General features: G+C 29.3%; 1 long non-coding RNA gene across 1 annotated transcript; it reads right to left on the bottom strand.

Annotated features, from left to right (window-relative positions):
• Positions 1-7,736: 7,736 nt before the first annotated feature.
• Positions 7,737-12,610, bottom strand: LOC136979052 (uncharacterized). Its single transcript, XR_010881327.1, has 2 exons — positions 12,214-12,610; positions 7,737-8,178 (listed from the first exon to the last, which is right to left on the bottom strand). It is a non-coding gene; the product is annotated as an uncharacterized lncRNA (long non-coding RNA).
• Between the last annotated feature and the right edge of the window lie 8,303 nt (positions 12,611-20,913).

Here is a 20,913-nt window from a genome sequence, read left to right as displayed (position 1 = left end):
GCAGTCATTATATAGCGAGGGGATTAAAAGGGTAGAACGGTGTAAAAACCTATAAAGTTGTTCGCCATATTAAGGGTGTCTATGGTTATCTATAAAGCTCAAATAAGAATTTCAATTAAAAAAATTAATGGCATTAAATGAAAAATGCATTAAGATAATTAAATATATGTACTTTATATTTATTATCCTAACATCGACTTATTTAAACAGGAAAGTAAGCCTGTGTGTTTATAAAAATCATGCAAATTATTAGTTACATTAGCAGTTTTTAAAGATATACACCTCTTTTTTTCCTTCCCCTTAGAAGATTTATCCCGCGGCTATTATTCGAAGTCATAGTTCTTAATTGATGGACTGGCCAAAGAATCATTAATTTCAATTATGCCCAGTTGCATCCATTTATTATTCGGCTTGCTTCAGTTTTGAAGATGGTAACATTTTAAAGTGATTTCTCACGCAATGACGGTTAACTCTATAGGATACATACTTCATAAATTTGCCTATAGGCATGCTCATGATAACAATTTTATAGGAAGAAAGCGTCAAAATCCTATGTGGTAATCATAGCTTTTGCTTTCAGAACCACTAACAAAAGAAAACAATAGTAACCTATATTTAATCTTGTTTAAATGCAATCAGTTCTGTTTTACTAATAATTATAATTATAGTGTGTAATAACGGAGAAAAACGAAGAAAATAACATTCAAAACTGTTAAAATATATTATTATAAAGATCGTTTTAAAATTTTATTTATTAAATTCTAGTAAACCTAATCTCGTTAAGTCCCGCTACAACAATATAAGCTAGTTAATTTTATATACTGTACCGAAGATAAAATTATATAAAAACACCAAGTTAAACTCTTTATAGAATTATAATGTTTAGAAAGCAAATTCTCAGTTTGATATATTCTATATATTCAGACATTTTTATATATTTAGGCTATATAAATATAAGAATATTCATCGCAGTTAACATCTAAGAAGCCTTATACCTCGGGTTTCATGGCGCAAGAACAGAAGTGTGCCAAGATAAATCAATCTAAGTATTTCCATGATTCTTTCTTTCGTCTTTTTCGGGAGCAGTTAAAGTAATGGTCCTTCCATCACTTTCGTGACATTTCTCGTATATCTTTGGGTTTACTCCACAGATGCGGATCTTTTGTTGTAATATTCACATTACACAAACTCCTTACATTTGCAACATCCATATTCTAAACAGTTATATTTCTGACCGCATCCTAATCTATATTATCCTTAATATTCTTACGATAAAGGAGCAATATATTCTTCTGTTAAGTCATACATTTATTCTGCAGCAATTCTTGATTATCCTTATTTCACTTTCGTAATTTTTCTTTACCTAATAGAGTTATCTGTACATATTTAGATAAATAGGTTTATAACCTTAATTTTTTCCATGATAATTTCGAGGGCCTAAAGGTAAAGATCGTTATCTCATTCGATGTAATCTACACATGATAAATGTCCAATTTTTCTGTAAAATTTTATTTACTTTAAAAAAGAAAAAAAAAATGTATCCAACTAAACGTGTTACCATATTTCTGTAACAAAGTTAATTTTAAGTTGATTAATTCATTAATAAATTTCTATACTGCACACTATAGAATATTCTTTTAACAAATTGCTTTCACGCATTTTGAAATTTTAATAATTATCATAATTTAATTATTAATAAACTTCATATCGTTGTTGAAAATTATGATTTACAAGGCAGTACTAATTATCTGAATTCATTTATTTTTCTTTTTGTTTCTTTATAAAATATTATTTCTCATATTATTAAACAGAACTTTTGTGATTTATAAACATCTCGGCATTATATTTAGCAATGTACAGCGGTAAGATATTAAAATGTAATTAATTATTTATATTTAAACAACGTTTATTTTCATAATTATGTTTTAAACGAACTTATCAAGCTGTAAAACAGAGAAGAAAATGTACACGAATCAAAATCACTTGACAAACTTGCTAAGTCCTTAAAAAATCCTACAAAAAGTGTATTTTTTATGTAAAAAATTAAAAAAAATTAACTATATTTCTATCAGCTCATACATTAACAAAGCGTAGATCCACATTTAAGGAGAGAAAAAAATAAATAAACCAATAACATTACTTTTCTGAACGTTTTTAGATGATATTTTTGTTTTTATATGACATAATTCCAGTAGCAAGTTCAAAAGTAAATTTTAAATATATTAAAAAACGATAAATATATCGATAAACATCTGTTAGTTTATTAATTGTAACCGTTATTAGCCGAACAATTTATCTCTAGATAAATCAAACTTACTTGAATATGATTAACGTCATTTCTAACGGAAAAAAATAATTGATATGATTTATAAACCATTTTTTTCTTCTTTAATTTTAAATTGTGAAATTTATAAAGATAAATCTCCTACTTCTGTAACGATAAAGATCGTTCAGTAATGCGCTCTTTCAATGACTTGGTCTCATTTCTTTATACATTAAGCTAGCCTACTTTTCTGACTGAAGATAAGTTTATGATTTTTGATTTTATTGACTAGCCCCAAGCTATAATATGAATTTAATTCAAAAATTTTCTTCATTTTCATTACTAAAATTCTTAAATACAAATGTTTTTTTTGGTATAAAATTTACATTTTAGATCGAAAATAAGCTAATGTTTTTTATTGTTTACAATTGGTGCATTTGTTAATTTATAATGTATTTATAGAAATATAATAAAGAGGGTTTTAAATTAAGTAGAATTTTTATTTATTTTAAATAGTTAACGCCTATTAATTTGATAAAGTGTAGAATAAAAGCGCGTATCTCGTCTCGAAGAAGATAGAAAAATTTCGTACGTATAAAATTTATTTTAATAAAAATTTACGGTTTAAAATTTAATAAGAAAAAAAGTAAATCGCGAGAACTTAGTTTATGTAAAAGGCTAACGAAATTTGAAAATGGTTGAATTGAAATGATGCAATTGATAAAATAAAAGAAGGGAAGAGGAGAGAAAGAGAAGGAAGAAAGAAAAAATTATCGAAGGCGCTTGCTTGAAAATAGAATAACCAACGTAAAGATTTTCATGCACTGAACAAATCCAGAATTTATGCATAAATGAAAAAATAAATAAATAATATTAAATATAAAACTTTATTATATAATACGTCTCGAACGTTTTCTGTATTTTTAAAAGATCAAAAAAAGGTTAAGTTGGGCGATTGTTTTGTCGGATCGGCTCCTGTAGAAAGTTTCCCATGCATACAAAAATTCCGATTCATTGCCGAAGAGAGCATTTTTGACTGGAGGCTTTTCATCCAGACCCTGTAATTTATTTGTATACACTGTTTTTAGCAAGATGCCAACCAACTGTTTGGCATACACTCGCTCTATACTGTATTCAACATAACTTTGTAGGGTGGGGTCCTAATCTGTTGGGTGGGACAAAACTAAACTGAGATGGTGACGTCACTGACAGACCACCCTATTGGTAAGCTGGCTTTTATGTCTTCCTTCTTTTATTGCGTTGTTTTAGTATTGTAAGTTTAAATATTAATCACGCTCATTTAGGTGTGGTGATAACTAAGATATATATGTTTATACTTAATTTTATAATAAAGATTTGTGTAAATAATTTTTAATTAGACTAGTCTAACGATTCGGAAATATTATTTTATTGTTTCATCAGAAAAAATATCAAATTTTCCTTGTAAATAATCAGAGTGATGAAATTAATAGTTCCGAGTCTACTACTTTATAAAATTCGGTAACTTTTGCTGGAAATTACCGAGAAATTCTAAAAATTAATGACTAAAATATGGATACTTGAGTTAATTTACAAATTCCGTTTATTTAAATACACAAAATTACAATTTTCCAAAATTCTTTGCAGTTTGTAATCAATTTAAGTGAACAGAATAAGATGCAGCTTAAATCATGACGCATTTTTTATTAAAAAAGATAATAATAATAAAAAGAAAATAAACTGAATAAATTCAGAATGTATATTAATAAACAATATTGTAAGCCCAGAAGAAAACTCTACGTAGACCGAATTTACATAAGTCTGTCTACAAGAGATTCTGAAACTTTTTCAATAATGTAAAAATGTTTTTAAATAATAATTTGTAGAATTCATTAAATTTATGCAAAAAAATTTTAAAATATAAATTTCGTATTCATTTTTTTATAAGTTCTTCGATTCGGAGCCTAAAATCTAATTTAATAATCGAGATTTAGCCTTAATTTGCGTAATTACACAAATGAAAAACCGTTTATATCATTACCAAGGATTAAAAAATATTTTAAAATAATTATATAATTTCGTAAATTAAAAATTAAAAATAATATAAACCTATTAATTACAAATTACTTTATTTAATTCAGTGTTATAAACACAGTCTATGGATTGGTGCTTGTAAGTTGATTTTATTTACGAAACTGACATTTATAACTAATTTTCACTCTATTCTTAAATATTTTTCGTTGGGCCTGCATTTATATTCTGTTTTTTCAAGCGCAAGATAAAATTTTATTAATATTCAAAGTTCTTTTACATTTTAAAGTTATATTAAACGACTGATATGAAAACTTTTGTCTTCAGACACAAGATTTAGGCCCATGGGCTCGTCACTTAAATTAAAGAGATGAAAATAAGAAAATGGCTTATTCCATTTTCAGTGTGTAGATATTAATCTTTTCAAATAGAATAATTTAAAATTGAAACACGATTTTTGGCTATTAATCTTATCCAACAGTTTTACCACTTACCTAGCACAGGTTTCCATTAAGTTTGGCTTAACCGAAGCTTAACCAAGGGAAGCAAAATCATCTTTTGGACTTATTGCACTCGTGCAAACATTCTTATCTGGGGCTTAAAATATGAAATAAGGCATATACATAATCTTATAAAGCGATAATCAATACGGGTGCACTGTCCTTTCCCGATGCATGGGCTCTATGGCTTATTCTGAATAATGGCAAATAATATTGACAATCACTATTATTGGTCGAGTTGAAGTCATAAATTTGCATATAATGGATATATGACCCAACTGATCATTCTCGTATTAAACTCTTACCGGGTCTATTACCTCATTCGTTGATAAATTTTGGCACCGGAGAAGTGGAAGAACCATAAGTAAGCTCTCTTGTTAATTTATTATATAAATTGTTTAATTTAAAGACTATACTTTCGTGATATTTTAAATCAGAGATAGTTTATTAAATTCGGTTATGAAGCTTACCATTGGAAGCAAATTAATAACAACTCTCTTTTCGATTTTAGAATAGCGTTTGCAACACTTCTGCATAGTTCAACATCAGCTGTGCTCTGATAGTCTAATAACAGAATAATATTGATAAATAAAGTATTTTAAGATGCAGAAATCGTTACATGGTTAATGAGCATTGTGACAGCTGTTTGTAACATCGAATGACAAATGACCACCAAACCTTGACCCGAACACTTGCAGAGAAATATCGAAAGTCGAGATTGTTTCAAAATTGTTTTGAACATTAATATTTTTAGCATTATACGCAATATTATGCAATGCAAACTAATAGATAAATAACTACTGCATCTAGTCTCTTAGAGAATGTGCGTAATGACAACGATAAGCGCACATTAAAAATATATTTGAACGTTTAAAACTATTTAGCGACTATACCAACTGACAGAAAGCCAAAATTTCACTACAAAAAATCTTTTAAACATTAAAATAAATTTATTTACTTATAAAATATCTTATATATAACCTTATAAACACTTATAAATTTAGATAATTTTTCCAGTTTACTGCAATATTCATTAGTTGTAGAGTTGTAATTTCACAAAAATGAAATATTCGCCCGTTATGTTTTCCGATGAGAGGTTTGCAGTTGTAATTCATTAAAGTTGATCTAAACAGTTTAATATAGATTGATTATGCAATAACAAATCTGTTACCGTGATAGATTCTCGAAGCATTGATAACAAACTGGATAGAAACACGCAGAAAACTGTTATTTCAGTTTTATTCGAATTGCATTATATCGACCTATAAGCTATGATATATAGAGTTATACGGTATACATTGAAGAGACATATATTACCTATTAATCTTGAAGCAATCTTGTTTTGAGTTATTAGACGACATATTCGAATTATTAACTCGCCAGTTAATAAATAGAGAAAATTGATGCGGGTGAAATTTATTTTCTTTATAGAAGTTCGCCTGTAAAAATTGAATTGTAACAATATAAAATTGAATGTCTAAAAACGATGACAATTTTAAATCTTATTTTATGCCATTTTTTAAATTTAAGATTAGAAAATTTACAAATTTTCCTTTAAGTGATTAATCTTAAATGAATATCTTACGATAAGGAAAATGCATGTTAAAAACTATCTCTACTCGACACAAAGAAAGGAAACTTTGTAGTAAAGTATAAAAAAAATAAAAATAAATCTGCATTTTAAAACAAACCTTCTATATTGGTTTTATTGTTTTCTCTCTTAATTATTATGTGATATATTATTGCAAATAATCCATAGGCCTATAATTATGCCGGTGTATAAAGGATTTTATAATTAATGATACATGTAAATGGAAAATGACTTACGCAATTTGTCAGAATATACAAATCTATATTAGAAATTACACGTTAAATAATTTTTCAATAAAACGTAAATTGTCAATTATTAAAGTGCATTTTTATTTACATAACTTTTATATGCTTGTAAATGATGGTATTTTTAGCATAAATCATGAATTAATATAATTCCAATCAGCACTAAAATTGCTTGTTACAGTCTTTTGCGACTGAATAATTGACTTTTATTTAGTTAAAATAGACTTAATTTGATCTTATTTGCCTATAATAATCAGAAAATTTGGAATATTGTAGAGATAATGACATTTATCTACAATATTTTCTGTTCATTCAAAGATATTAATTTGAATCTTCGACCAAACTCGATTCGTGTTTAAAAAACAAGATAGTCAGCAACCTTTACTAAACGATGCCTTCCAAAAATCCATTATCCGCAGATAAATAGCGTATGATAAAGTATATAAAAGTAGATAAAACATAGGATTTTATAGCATCAGTAACTAAATTCACTTCTTTATATAAGTTATTATATAATGCAAAATACTTTTTGATTAGTTGCAAATTTATATCGAGCAATTTTACATAATCTATAATCGTCTACACCAACAAAATGCTAAATATAGGAGAGAGAAACGATTCCATCGATACTTTATACGCCTATAATATTTTATAAAATCTGTATAAGTATCTTATTATGCAAAACATTCTTGTGTAAGCGAGTTTAGAAAATATGCAAAAGTGGGGATTTAAAACTCATAACAATAACCTGTTAGAAGAATCAGACTTTATGATATGGCAGACATCGTATTTTATCATTTGTTTGATAGTCGTGTAATTCTATGACTGACGATTACACATAAAGATGGAGACTAACGATGCTTCCACTGTACAAATGTCTATTAGTTCTACTTTTTCAATGATGCTTCACTCACTTTCATTAATTTTACTTGACTATAATGAATTCTGTCACGAACTCAGTTAACTTAAGTCGTACACCTTCCTTAACTGCTCGTATAAAAACAGATAAGACACATCTATATTATATACGATTGAGAAAACTCTTTATAATTAAATTAAAATGCTGAATTAAAAAAAAAGAAAATAAACACTGGAAAGCGTATCGTTTCGTCGTTAGCAAGCCATCGTTTTAAGTAATTTTTCAATTATTGCTTTATTTCGTAAATTATTTGTAGGCTGCTCAGGCCTTTACAAAGGCCTAGAATAACTGTTCATATAGACATTGGATGAGATGAAACAATGAACATATATTTTTTCCTGTCTTCTCTCCACCCCTTCCGATTTAAACCGGTGGTTATAAATGAATAATGTAAGATAAAGAGTGACTGTGGCACCCAAAGATCTCATATGATTGGTTCGGTTGTTTAGCCATCGACCTATGGTCACATCGGTCACCTGCATACATTTTTACAATGACAGGTAGGATCCAATGATCTCGCCAACCCTTTTCGGGCGTTGGGAATAGGTTGGGCTGAATATAATAGAATTAACAATTATGCCTGTTTATTCCTGCGAAGGACTCGTAATCTTTATTACAGTGTAGGATCTGTGACTATCTTCTTTTTGCATCTGCAAACAAATAAAGAAAACTATTCAAGATCGTGAATTCTATAATATATTTATATTTATTATTAAAATAATTTTAATATAAATTTCTTAAACAGAAAAGCAGATTTCGACACGCAAACTATAATACTAAATGAGACTTTTCTCTAAGAATTGATGTAGACAGAACGCAATATCACCTCGAATGTTCTATTTTTCTGCTCTAGTTTTAAAGATGGCATATTGACAGAAGTTTGATTTAATATCCAAACTTAAGATGGGATGCTCCAAATACTTTTCCACACATAAATCATATTTTGCAAACAGCAGACAAGTCCAACCCACCTTAGCTAAGACAGATTTTTTTCAACTGCGAGCGAAAGTGATGTTATATAAAAACCAGACTTTCTATGATGTAATTTTGATGAATTGAAAATTATTTTAATTAGAATTTATCAAAAAACAACTTTTCAAATTGAAATTACTTTTAAATACTTTACGATAATCAAGTAAATTTGTATTGTTTTAGATAATCAAACAGAGAGAAAAAGTAGTATTATCTGTAAGCGACTTGTAATCCCCAATGAAAAATGAGGCCTCAATGATGAGATTAGAGAGAATTCAGTAATTTGGGGCCCGGATGCCGGCACCCGGATAAAAATAATTTTTAAGTTAAAAGTCTTATTTTATACTTAACTTCTGCAAAGTAGGAAAAACTTCGATTGTCTATCGGTGATCAGTTTAAACAGCTATAATTTGTTTGAACATCTTGCAGTTTGAATTAATAAAAAACTGTTTGCAGGTAGGCTTTATTTCGCCCGATTTTAAGTTAATTTATGGTTTACCCATAGTTTATGTTAAGAAATAGATGTATATTGTTATTAATACGGTCAATTTTTCATTGAAATAAATTAATATTTTTATAAATAGACAATTTATTGAATATATTGCAAACAAAATATTTAAGATTTATAGTAAACGTATTGGATGATGCAGCAATAAATATCCTTTAACTATTAATACATTATAGATGTAAATATTATTACAGAGGCCTAAGAAACAATTCTGAAACTATAATTGATACCATTTACAAATTTGGAAAGTTATTATTATTTAAAGAATTAATTTCAGGAAAATTTCGAATGTTCCATGATAAACGAAGCAGAAATATTTCATTCTCTAAAAGATTTTGTTTACGTTACGATTTATTAAAAAGAATAAATAAATTTCATCAAAATACATATTTTTTCAACTTCGTTTCCGAATTATTATTATTATTATCGCCTATAATTTATGAAATATTCAACACCTTATTCCTTTTTACAAAAGATATAGGCCTAGGTGAATTTGTTAGATAGATCATTGAGTAATATTATTATTTTTCCGAAATAAATATGTAAGCAGTAGCATTGTGCTATTAAAAGGCCGTAATGCAGAGTGGCATTCAAATTATCTCCAATAATTCTATAGACAGAAAAAGAAATGCTGCATGACAATCCAATTAATATCCTGTCACAATTACTTTGTCTCACTTAAGATATAAAGAAAATACTCTTGTGATGATGATGATGCGATTTCACGAACTGCAAATGAGACCTCTCAAGAAGTGATTTACAGCAAATTTAATCATGACTACTGCTACCGAGTTGAATAGTTTCCTTTTTTATTTACTTTTTTTAAAACTTCTATATTTTTAATGGCATTTTTTCATCGCAATTTAAGTGATAAAACTTCCCTCTAACCCAATCATCCGGAGATAGGCCTAATTTTTACACAGCTTAAATTCTATGATAACTTGTGGTAGTGGAGATGATTTATTAAAATTCTAACCTATTCTACATAAATAATTTATATAACCTTCTATTTATGTAAAAATATAATCTATACTTAGGAAGTATAGTCAAATAAAAATCAAAATTACATCATTGTTTGTAGATTAAGCCTACTTTATACGCTAGTCTGTTTGTAAAGAATATAAAATAAAAGGAAAAATGACATTTCCAATATCATATCAGGATCTATAGGAAAGAGAAACTTCATTTTATACAGAGAGCTGACAGTAATCTACCGAGCTTATGTAGTAGGCAATACCTTATAATCCAGTTGTTGTCTGTCTGAATGTTTAAATGAAATACGTTCGATGGCCTTTTATAAATTCCATCACTATCGTTTTCCATACAAAAATATAGAAATAAACTATTAATATACAACAGTAGAATAATAGAGTCTTTTCGATATTCATGAATTTTCAATATGAATAAAATAGAAAGATCTGAAGGATAAATTGCTGTATATGAAATTTTTCAATAATTGTTAATCATTAAGATAGTTACTTAAATATTTTATTTTATTCCAGAATTATCGATAGGCCCTCAACAAATAAACAAACTGAGTAGGAAACAGGAATTAATCATTTTATTTAACTTATACTGTATTTTTCCTTTACACGTCTTACGATTTTTTTAAATGTGAATATAATAAACTACCTTTAGTCTTTGTTCTAAATCATCCATAGAAAACTTTTTCTCGAATTTTGCATCTAATTTGATGTAGAGATTAAATTAAATATGGCTTCTGATAAACAACTTATCTATACTGAATCTATAAAATACGCATTCGATTTTGCTATTAAGTTTATACTAGTTTTGAAATATCTTAAGTTTACTATAAACACTTTCAAGGATTCTGAAATAAAATAAATATACTTAATATAAATCAACAAATATTTTAGAAGTAAAATTATTTATTTATTTAGGCCTGTAAATCTAACTACAGATGGATAATGAAAACGAATTATATAAAAATAAATAATTTTAATATTTACTAAGCTTACTAAGACAAATAGTAATAACAATTTGATTTAAATAATGATGATTTTAGGGAAACAAAATATGTTTATTTAATCGAATATTTAAAATTATTCTTTTTGTTAATGCTTAATTATAAAAGAAAATCATTAAAAATCTCTAATTCTTTCTAAGTAAAATTTATTATTATTATAATTTATTATTTATATAACCATTATATAATTTCATATTTATATTCGAATATACGATTTCATGTCTATGTTACAAAACAAAACATTAATTCGACTTAACTATTTTTATTGTATCTAAATCCAAGTAACTTATAAATTAAAAATATTCTATTGTCTGTAGCTTATCACCAAACTATTACAATATTTTAATAATAGAAAAGTTTGAATAACAGTCTATAAAAATAATAATACAAAACATTGTTTTTTCGATTATAAGTTATTAAAATTCTCATTTCTAGACTTCATATTTTTATATTATAATATCAAACTGTAGACACTAAAATAAATATATGGTTTAATATAATTTCAAATTATAATCTAGTATTATGTAATATTTATCTTAAATATAATAACGTTTTACTACAAAATTCATAGAATTATATTTTTATAACATATAATCTGCTCTTTTCTTTAACCTAAAACAAAGATTTGGCTACGTGATAAAGTGATTAATAGTACAGTACGTAATATATATGCCACTTTAAACATGATCTAAGCATGATTTAAAATATATCCTACTTAAATTTCATATATAAAAATACAAATAATCGCATATCAAAGAAAAATGTTTTCGTCAAACAAGAAATTAATTCTAAACAAAAACAAAATAACGAAATTTAATAGGTCAACAGATCTAATGAGTGTGATGGCCTTTGGCTCTATAGAACTATAATTTTAAGAATAAGGATAAGCATATAAGCATATAATTAATCTCCACACTTATTCCGAAAGAAAATTTTCTAATAATTAAGTCGTCTTAAGTCTACTAATTTCAGTTTATTTAATATATCCCAATTTTATCATTAAAATCTCCGAAATTATCCGCTATTTTCAATACTCATCTTAATTTGTTCGAGTTAATAACGTTGTTTCTAAGGGAAGCGTACGTAAGAAACGTTCGAATATAGAAAGTATGCTTTTCATAGATGTAATTTTGTATGGATACAATATTACCATTGACGTTGGCTACATCCGGTGTGATCAATTATCGGTACCGCTAAAGGAACAAATATGTTACTTACCAGTCGATTCCGAACCAAAGAAGTTTCGTATTGGGATGGTGATATTATTAAGTGAACTAGTCACGATGTCACGATTTCACGAAGCTATCGAGGACAAACTGGAGATCTATTAGAAGTCTGATCACACGGTCAGTGTTTAGGTGTGCCTGCGGTGATCGCAGCATTGCAACGACACACTCGACTCGCCCCAAACAACACACTAACAATTAACGGGCTATTGGGAGAAATTTTAGTTCGTCCCTGACCTTCACCGACCGACCGGTTCTAACGGAGAAAAAGGGGGACTCAAATTGTCCTAACTGTGTTTAATGAATACCGCTTGCTGTATATGCATAAATATATATATATAGTAATATTAATATATATAAAGGAAGGCAGGTGCTACATCTTCCCTATACGCGTTATGAATATGGTAATATCAGAACCGGGTTGTAGTATTTTCGTTTCGGGCAACGAAAACCACAACAGAATTCTCTCCCGGGCCGAATTCATTTTTTTCCCTAGATCCGTATCTGGCCATCTATCGTCGCTTTTATCTATTTTTATAATCTTATTAACTTTAGGCTAAGTTAGAAAAATGTCGAATAAATTTGCTCCGACATTTTCAATTTTTTGAAAATATTGACATGGAAATTTATTGGATAATTTCAATTTTGACGTCATACCAATGATCCAATAGTTATTGAACTTGTGAAATGACATATGATATATGATATTTATCATATATTTCCCATCAAACATCTTTTAAATGGCATATAGGAAATTTATGTGTTATTTTCCAATACTTTTAAACGCTACATTTCGTATATATTTGCTTCCTTCATGCTAGTATTTTGCATAACTGATCTACTATAATTTGACTAGATAAAGTGTTCCTATCAATTATTCATGTTAGCCTCTCTATAGTGTGTACGGTAAGCGGTACAACAGAATTAAACGAACATTCTGCTCTGATTATTTTATCATGAAGCCATATAAACTAGTATATAGATTCTAAAAGTATTTTAAAACTCCATATTTGCATATTTATATCATGATAGACACGCTCTGTACATCTTATTGCTAATAGTAGAATCGGTTCCATTCCAACTGCTCTGCTATTCAATAATATAAATAACCTATACGGAAAATTTTATGATTATTCCGAATAAAATTATGGATTTTTGCTCTAAAGTTGAGCAAGATCTATAGATAAACATATAATTAGATTTAAGGCTATGGTCAGTACTATATCTTGATGAATCGGCTTTAAATTATAAAAATATACAAAGCTAACATGAGCATCTTTCTTAGGTCTGTTCCTGGTCAAATATATTTTAACTCGGCCACGTTAGCTGTAATTTAACTTTAGTATATACATATTAAACTAGACATAATATACTTTACTGACAGGTTCATAAATCTGTGTAAGATAAAAAGATTTAAGTGCAGAATGTTGCTAAATCATGACAAACTACAAAGTCTGATCTTTAGATAAATTTTTAGAAAAATCATGCCAGAGACAGAAAATATTTTCCGATTCGTCTATCGTTAGACTTATCCTTCGAACTTAAAATCATTTAATATAAAGGCGAAAGAAAGAAATATGCATTTAAATTTTGATTTAGCATTTTATTAAGTTTTTATTAGTAAAAAATTAAGGTTTGAAATCTAGTTAGGCAATCTTATACAGTTAATAGGGCCACACATATTGATGTGATTATGCAAACTTAATTTTATAAATAGTACAGGTTATGTTTAATATTTAATTATTAAAAAATATTAATTACTTAACCTAGTAGAGCTATCTAAATTGTGATTAATTGTGATAAGAAAGAAGGAAGGCTTTTAGTTCAGAATATATTTTTGTAGCCCAAATATTGAAAATTTGAATAGATAAAAACTATATTATCTGTTATACATGAAATCAATCATAAAAAATCATTTTTCTGATAAAATAGTTTTTCATCTCGCTTTTTAAATGTGTTACAAAACAGAATTTTAATTTATCTTAAAGTTACTCATATTTTTCTCCATGAAAAACGTAAGATTCTTTTCAACTTAAATGTTTAATATTTTAAATTGAAGTATATAATCTATACTTATACAAGAGATTAATAAGGCTATTGAAAAATTTACTTTACAAATAATTCTAAAAGAAATTGAAGGAAACATTTTGTAGAAGCACTGGACAAATATAAGATACAATAAAACGTTAAGTCCATGTTGAGTAGGCTATTCAAATTGTTTTATAATAAATATTTTAAAGCTAATAAATCGTAAATTAATCACATAACCTATTTTTAACGAAACATCATCCATCCTTTATGAGACAAGAATGTAACTAAGAAGATAAATTTGGCTTTGTCATCAGAAAAAAATTGCATGTCATGTTGATGTCTCAATGATGCCAATAAGAGTTACGTGATGATAATATTTTAAGTGTTTAATGATATTTGCAATTACTAGACGGAAGTAGTCTCATTTATAAACTGAAAGTGAAAAAATTTGGTTTATGAAGTTGGCATTTGTTCATATCTACATTTCATTTCTGTGGCCAATATTCTATAACATAAAATCATCAACTAAAGATATTAAATTTTTTCTTATAATTTTAGTTATCTTTAAAATGTTAATGAGAAAATTTAACAAAGAAATTTGTTTTATTTACTGTATATGAACAGTGAGAAAGCTTGTATTTGATATTTCAAGGTTGAAAAAGTTTATAAATTTTAGATTAAATCTAAAATTTAAACCTTGAAATTTTCAGAAGTGAAATCAGAAAATTAAATTTTATAAAATTAAAAAAAAATTATTATATAGTTTTTTCCGGCCCATTCATAAATAATCAATTTTATTTAGTTTTGTTTCAATGTTATAGACTTTATAAGCCAAGTGCTATAACAAAATTTTTAAGTTATTTTAATTTTAATGAGATGAATAAATTTTTTAAAAAATGCTTTAACATGTTCTATGATAAGTTAAATATCTTCGGAAATTTCTAAACGAACGTTTTTGTATATCACACTTTTTAATAGCGTAATATCAGCTAATTAGATTTTGGATTTAAATATAGATATGATCAATGTCACAGGATCCAAATCCGCGAATAAAAAGCTAAACTTGGAAACTTATCTACAATCTGAATTATTATGCTAATTTCATATTTGATAGTCTATTAGTATAGCGTAATTTTGTTATTTAATGTAGAAGAAAAGATAACATTTAAATAGACGTATACAAATTAAATTAATTTTTTGTTTGTATTTTGTATTACTTCCGTATAACGGTACTGCTTCAAGAAAAATAACCCGAAAAATAACAAAATTTAAATAAAATCGTTAAAAGTTTAAAAATGAAATTTATATTAGTTTATTGTCGAAAATATTTTAGAGTAGAAAATACTTTTTTAATTATTTTAATAAGTTGTAAGTTATCTAATGATTAACCTTTTGAAGCTATTCTAAATTCCTTTCCTAACAAAAAGTTTAATTGGCTTATTCCCATTAAGATAATTTGGAAGGATTTCAGGTTTCATGTCCGCTTGTTTCTTTCCTTTTTTTAATTTTTTTTTTCCACCGATAAACGATATATTGTCTTAGTAGTTTTTAAATGGTTTTACTTTTAGGACAAGAATCTTTGTGGTGGTCCATTACCAACGTTTAGTTTCAGCAGCAATCTGGTTTTATACTGAATTCTCTATCGCTTCCTGAATATTTTCCATTACAACTTTTTCTTATTTTTTCTTTTTCTTTTAAAATTCTTTATATTTAAATTTTAAAACTATTTCAATATTATATTTTTACAAAAAAATAATAATTATAAAATTACTATTATATACAGTACAGTACGTATTATTTCTGGCTAAACTGTAAAGGTAAATTAAAAAAAAAATTATAAAACTATAAATACTTAATTTATATTTAAAACCAAAAAGTAGAGTGCAAAAGGTTACTTAAAATTTAAAGATGACGAATAAAATTCATTTTAACGTATAAATTTGCATTTGAAGAGTTGAATAGGTCAACGTTTACAAGGAATTATTTCACGGTTAAATTCTTAAAACATTGCTAATACTGGTTTTCTATAGAATTATTAGCGAGATAAATTCAGCTAATACGCTGTTTATTTTCGTGATTAGATTTTAGAAAGTTCCCAAATCCATAAAGGAAAATAATTGGAATTTTTAAAGATTATGTTTAACCCTTTAGTAGTTTTTAAGAATTCGACATACATCACCAACATTCGCATTTCAATGTATATGTTAGAACTGTTTTGCAGGAATCTTATTTTCAATACTCAGCAGATGGTATTTTCAACCGAAGGGGAGAAAATTCCGACATGCAGAACGTTCTGTCCCACACCTACAGGCGACTTCAAAACTTGTCAAACTGGTACATGACACGTCCCTACGCCTTCTTGTGTCGCGAAGGACTAACTTTGAACGTGACACCATCCCGTTTGTGAACTTTTACTTCGTTTTCCCTCCTCTCTTCTTCCCCTTTCGCGTTTCCAAGGAAAAAAGGACACCAAGCTCCATTTTTCAGAACACCAAAACAATCAAAATTGTTGTCGCACGAGTTTGATACCAACATTTTCTTTAACCCCTCATTCCTATCGAACTTGACAAAACACAGATATGACGTAGGCTGCTAAGAAAACATGGAAGCGATCTAATTAGAGATTTATATATTCCGAGTTAAGCCCGAAAATGAAAGTGGCGATTATAAAATGAAAATAAATATTCATATTTCTTTTAAGAATACCGAATATAAATAATTTATTCTTTGCCTAATTTAGTTGTTGGTTCGGTTTTATTTAAGATTCTGACGAATCGCTCCTATTATCCTCTCAATTTTTGTGCTGGTAATTTTTTTTCTTTGCTATCTTTGAACTTCCCCCCGTTCTGCAATTCTTTTTCTTCTCCATTTACAGGAATATTGTCCTCAGCAATCTTCAACTTTATTAAACGTTGTTTCGACCACGCCCTCTTTGTGGTGTAAAACCAACCACGCCTATTGGTCGATTTAGAATCGTCACTATGACCTATACTTTGTACAATAATCAGGAATATCAAAAATGTCATTATCGGTGCGGCGTCATCCGCAAATAATGCTTTCTTGGCAAAATCCTGTCACCCCTATCCGGCTCCGACTCTATAAAGTTGCATTAATCGCCAAGCAGCGAAATTTTTGGATTGCCAACTGCAAACTGATCCCTTCGGAACTAATTTAAATCATATTTATTGAAAGCGCTATCGCATCTTTACGATATTCTAACCCCCGAGATCGGATCGAATATCCAAAAATAAATATAGATCCGGATACGTACCTATATCGTGTTCGAGTAATGATTTATTAATTGTGACAGTCGGGTCTGTCGTGAGTGGTACCTTGTGCCGTTGGAGTCATCATGCTCTACCTTATGTACACAGGTGGCAGAAGTCAATATTTGGGAGGGCGGGTACCAGTTTGCCCTATAACACCTAATTGTGCCATTATTCACAGACACGTACTGAACTATGCTCCGTTTCTTACTTTTCCAATCTCTAACCGTCTTCTCACTTCTACATTTACAGGTAATCATGACGTCACGCACTTCGGCACTCTCCTTTCGCATAGAATTGGTAAAAAATGTTCGTCTCGGCTTCTGACAAAGCCAGTTTAATCAGGAAGTTTTTCGCATTATTATTAATCGGTCAAGCTGGAGAGTGTGAGAAAGAGGAAAACAACCGAGCAGGGTTAAATCCATAACAATTTAGGCATTTCAATTATGGTCACAACTTTTACGTTACGTTCATTTAAACGCGTTTTTCAATGACACAGTTGTAAGAGAATGATCCCCATAGGCAAGAGTAGGGCAGAGTATGGACGTCTGCCAGACAAGTGAACATTTATCATTCTATTTCTTCGTTCTCTCACCACCTATTATCAAGAAGTACCAAACGAAATGCCGTTACCAATAAAGCGGAATATCTCATTGAAAAAAGGAGTCGTGGGCTCGACACCCTCACAGTATCTTTTCCCGGAGGTCTTGTGAGGTGCGAATTTCCACAGTTTAAAATTTCCCGAACCGGAACTGGACCAATTTTCGCAAGTAAGCGTGACAGCGCCTCGGGGATCCGTCGCGCTAATGACAAGGTGGGATCAGCATCGACTCGGTATAATTCTACCGCCATCCATAAAACTCATCCCTGTAATTTCGGCAGAGACTAAGGTCGATGACGGATTGGAAAGGAACTGTTGGCGAGAAATTAACATTGTTTTCTAACCTTCCTCACACGTACATTATTATAGTCGATCGACCCGCTTTCTCTCTTATACACGCTTGTAAGGTTGCAGGAAATGAATCGTGAACAAATCGGAGGAAAGACCAAGAACGTCCCCTCGCTTCTGACATCAATACACTGCCATTAATCTAGGATTAATGCAACTTAAATAGGTCAAAACGACTCTGGCACTCAAATTAGATTTTTATAACTACGAAATAAAACGTAGCCCTTTCAAATTATTTCATTTGCATGATTTTTAATACGTCATTAAGGAGTTGGTACCACTTCCATTAATCATTAAGGGGAATGATGTTTCTTCTCTCCCTTCAATTTATTCCCTCTAGCTGTTGTCATTTGGAGTCAATGAAATAGAAAGGATCACCGATACAGTTTCATTTTTCATGGAGTGTGGCACGTGCCCATCGTCAAGTCTTGCCCAACCTGCTGCAATAATAGGCTAGCTCTCTGTAGTAGCGCGAGCGGAGAAAGTAAACAATGAGGACGGGGGACGAGAATGTAAGAACAAACTATATTTAAACCCAGACAGCAATCAGCCACGTCATCTTCGCTGTTGACACTATAGGGGGATCGCGTGCTGTTCCCGCCTCTCGCCTCCTTTTTCGACTCCAGCTAAAACCGAAAGCAAGGAGCAGCTTAAAAGCAAAAGTCTCACTTAAAGTGAGATAATATCAATCAATTTTCGAGTAAATTTAAGAAAAGAAGTCCATTATCAAATTAGTTGCTCGATCTGGTTTATCTCCTTTCATCTAAAGGGACGTTTAGCTAAAATAAACGCTGCTCTTCTATTTTTTCTATTCTCTTATTAATATGACGGAAGTGCGGAAGAAGAAAAGTTGAATATTTTAGGGTTTCATCTTCGGCCGGTTAAAAACAAGGCAGATGTAACTCACTACAATAAATAAATCTTCAAGGAGAAACTTGTTGAACCCCCGACACTTGTTGAGTGAGGTTCGGTATAAATCAAGAAGTGGTATTGCCGACCGGCCAATGGGCCTTAGGCCTGAATCCAATTGCCTGAATTGCCATTCGTGACGAAGGCTAACTTGCTATAATATAACTTGTGTGCCCGGTTGAGAGGCCAAGCCACTAGGACCCGCATATCCATCGGGCGCGACACGGGAGGCCCAGGTGGCCAAAGAGCAACGGACCATACGGGCATCTCCACCACCTGTTTCTACAAAATTTACCTTAATGTAGTTAGTTAATTACGATTAGTTTTTGGACCCGGATAGATATAATGCTGCTGAGCAGAGACGTAGAAATTACAGGGTGGTAGTCCCTACTACTATATTTGCAATTGCAGGAAGGTAAAACAGTTGTTTAGCGAATGATAATAAAGTATTAGGAAAAACCTTATTATTCTCTTTTTCTATCAGTCTTTATCTATATTAGGAAAACAGTTGTTTACATTAAAATTAACTTTAATTTTAAGAGTTATTATTAAATAATTTTATTATTATATCACCGAATGCATTCATTATACATAATAGTTAGATAAAATTAGAAAGTATTGACGTAGGTGGTGTAACCTACAGATTTGAATATCTCGTTGATAGAGAGGATTCGAACAGGTTACAATTACCATTTTTTGTTCAAATTTCTTTTTAACCTTATTCATTTTAATGGTATTATGAGACTATTTAAATGTTTAGTATGTAAAGCTTATCATATCTTACAAGCGAATTTTACGATGCTTTCTATTAATTTAATTTTTTTCTTTGGTTTGGAATGAGCCAATCAGTTATTCTCCTATCGATATTTCCTGCTGTAGGCAGTTAAAAAGCCTCGTGTTTCATTAAATCCTTAAATGCTCCTCTAAGTGGTTCCTCTTTTTTCTTGCTTCAATTTTTGCGTTATCGAATTGCGGCTTGGGGCAATAGACACATTGAAGAGTTTGTACATCGTTAACACTGATTGCTATTCTATCGGAAAGCAAGACATTAAAACCAGTTCTTTTGGCAACGGAGCCATGTACGAACTTTAGATAACGTCCAAGTTCCACGATAAGGGTCAAAAAATATCTATCTTAATTTAAACTTGCATATTGAAAGTAGAATTGAGCATCACCTAATCTATAGGATAAGAGAAATCATTAAAGTTGTAAGACTGTTGCATAAGATTTGTTTTATTCTTCATTGAATTTCAAACTAGGTCTAATGTTATCATGTCAAGAGCTGCTTCTACTTCCTCATAATCCTATTCATGAATTGCTTATAGCGGTTTGGCTGAATGACCTACAGGCATCTAAATTCCGGGCTGTGGGTATATTAGAGGGCGTTAATAATACCGTACAATTCAGACTTCTTACCATTACTGATATCCCTGCAACAATAATTACTCTAGACCTATATTTATATGAATATTATTCCTATATCTTCCAGTGCAAATCGTACTTATCAATTAGCCAGACTGAGTGGTTCTTCCAATAC

This window comes from Centruroides vittatus, unplaced genomic scaffold (assembly GCF_030686945.1).
Source record: "Centruroides vittatus isolate TY-2023 unplaced genomic scaffold, ASM3068694v2 contig_575, whole genome shotgun sequence".
Classification (NCBI taxonomy): domain Eukaryota; kingdom Metazoa; phylum Arthropoda; class Arachnida; order Scorpiones; family Buthidae; genus Centruroides; species Centruroides vittatus.
Note: the sequence above shows the minus strand (reverse complement) of the source record. Positions and strands in the feature narration are given on the sequence as shown.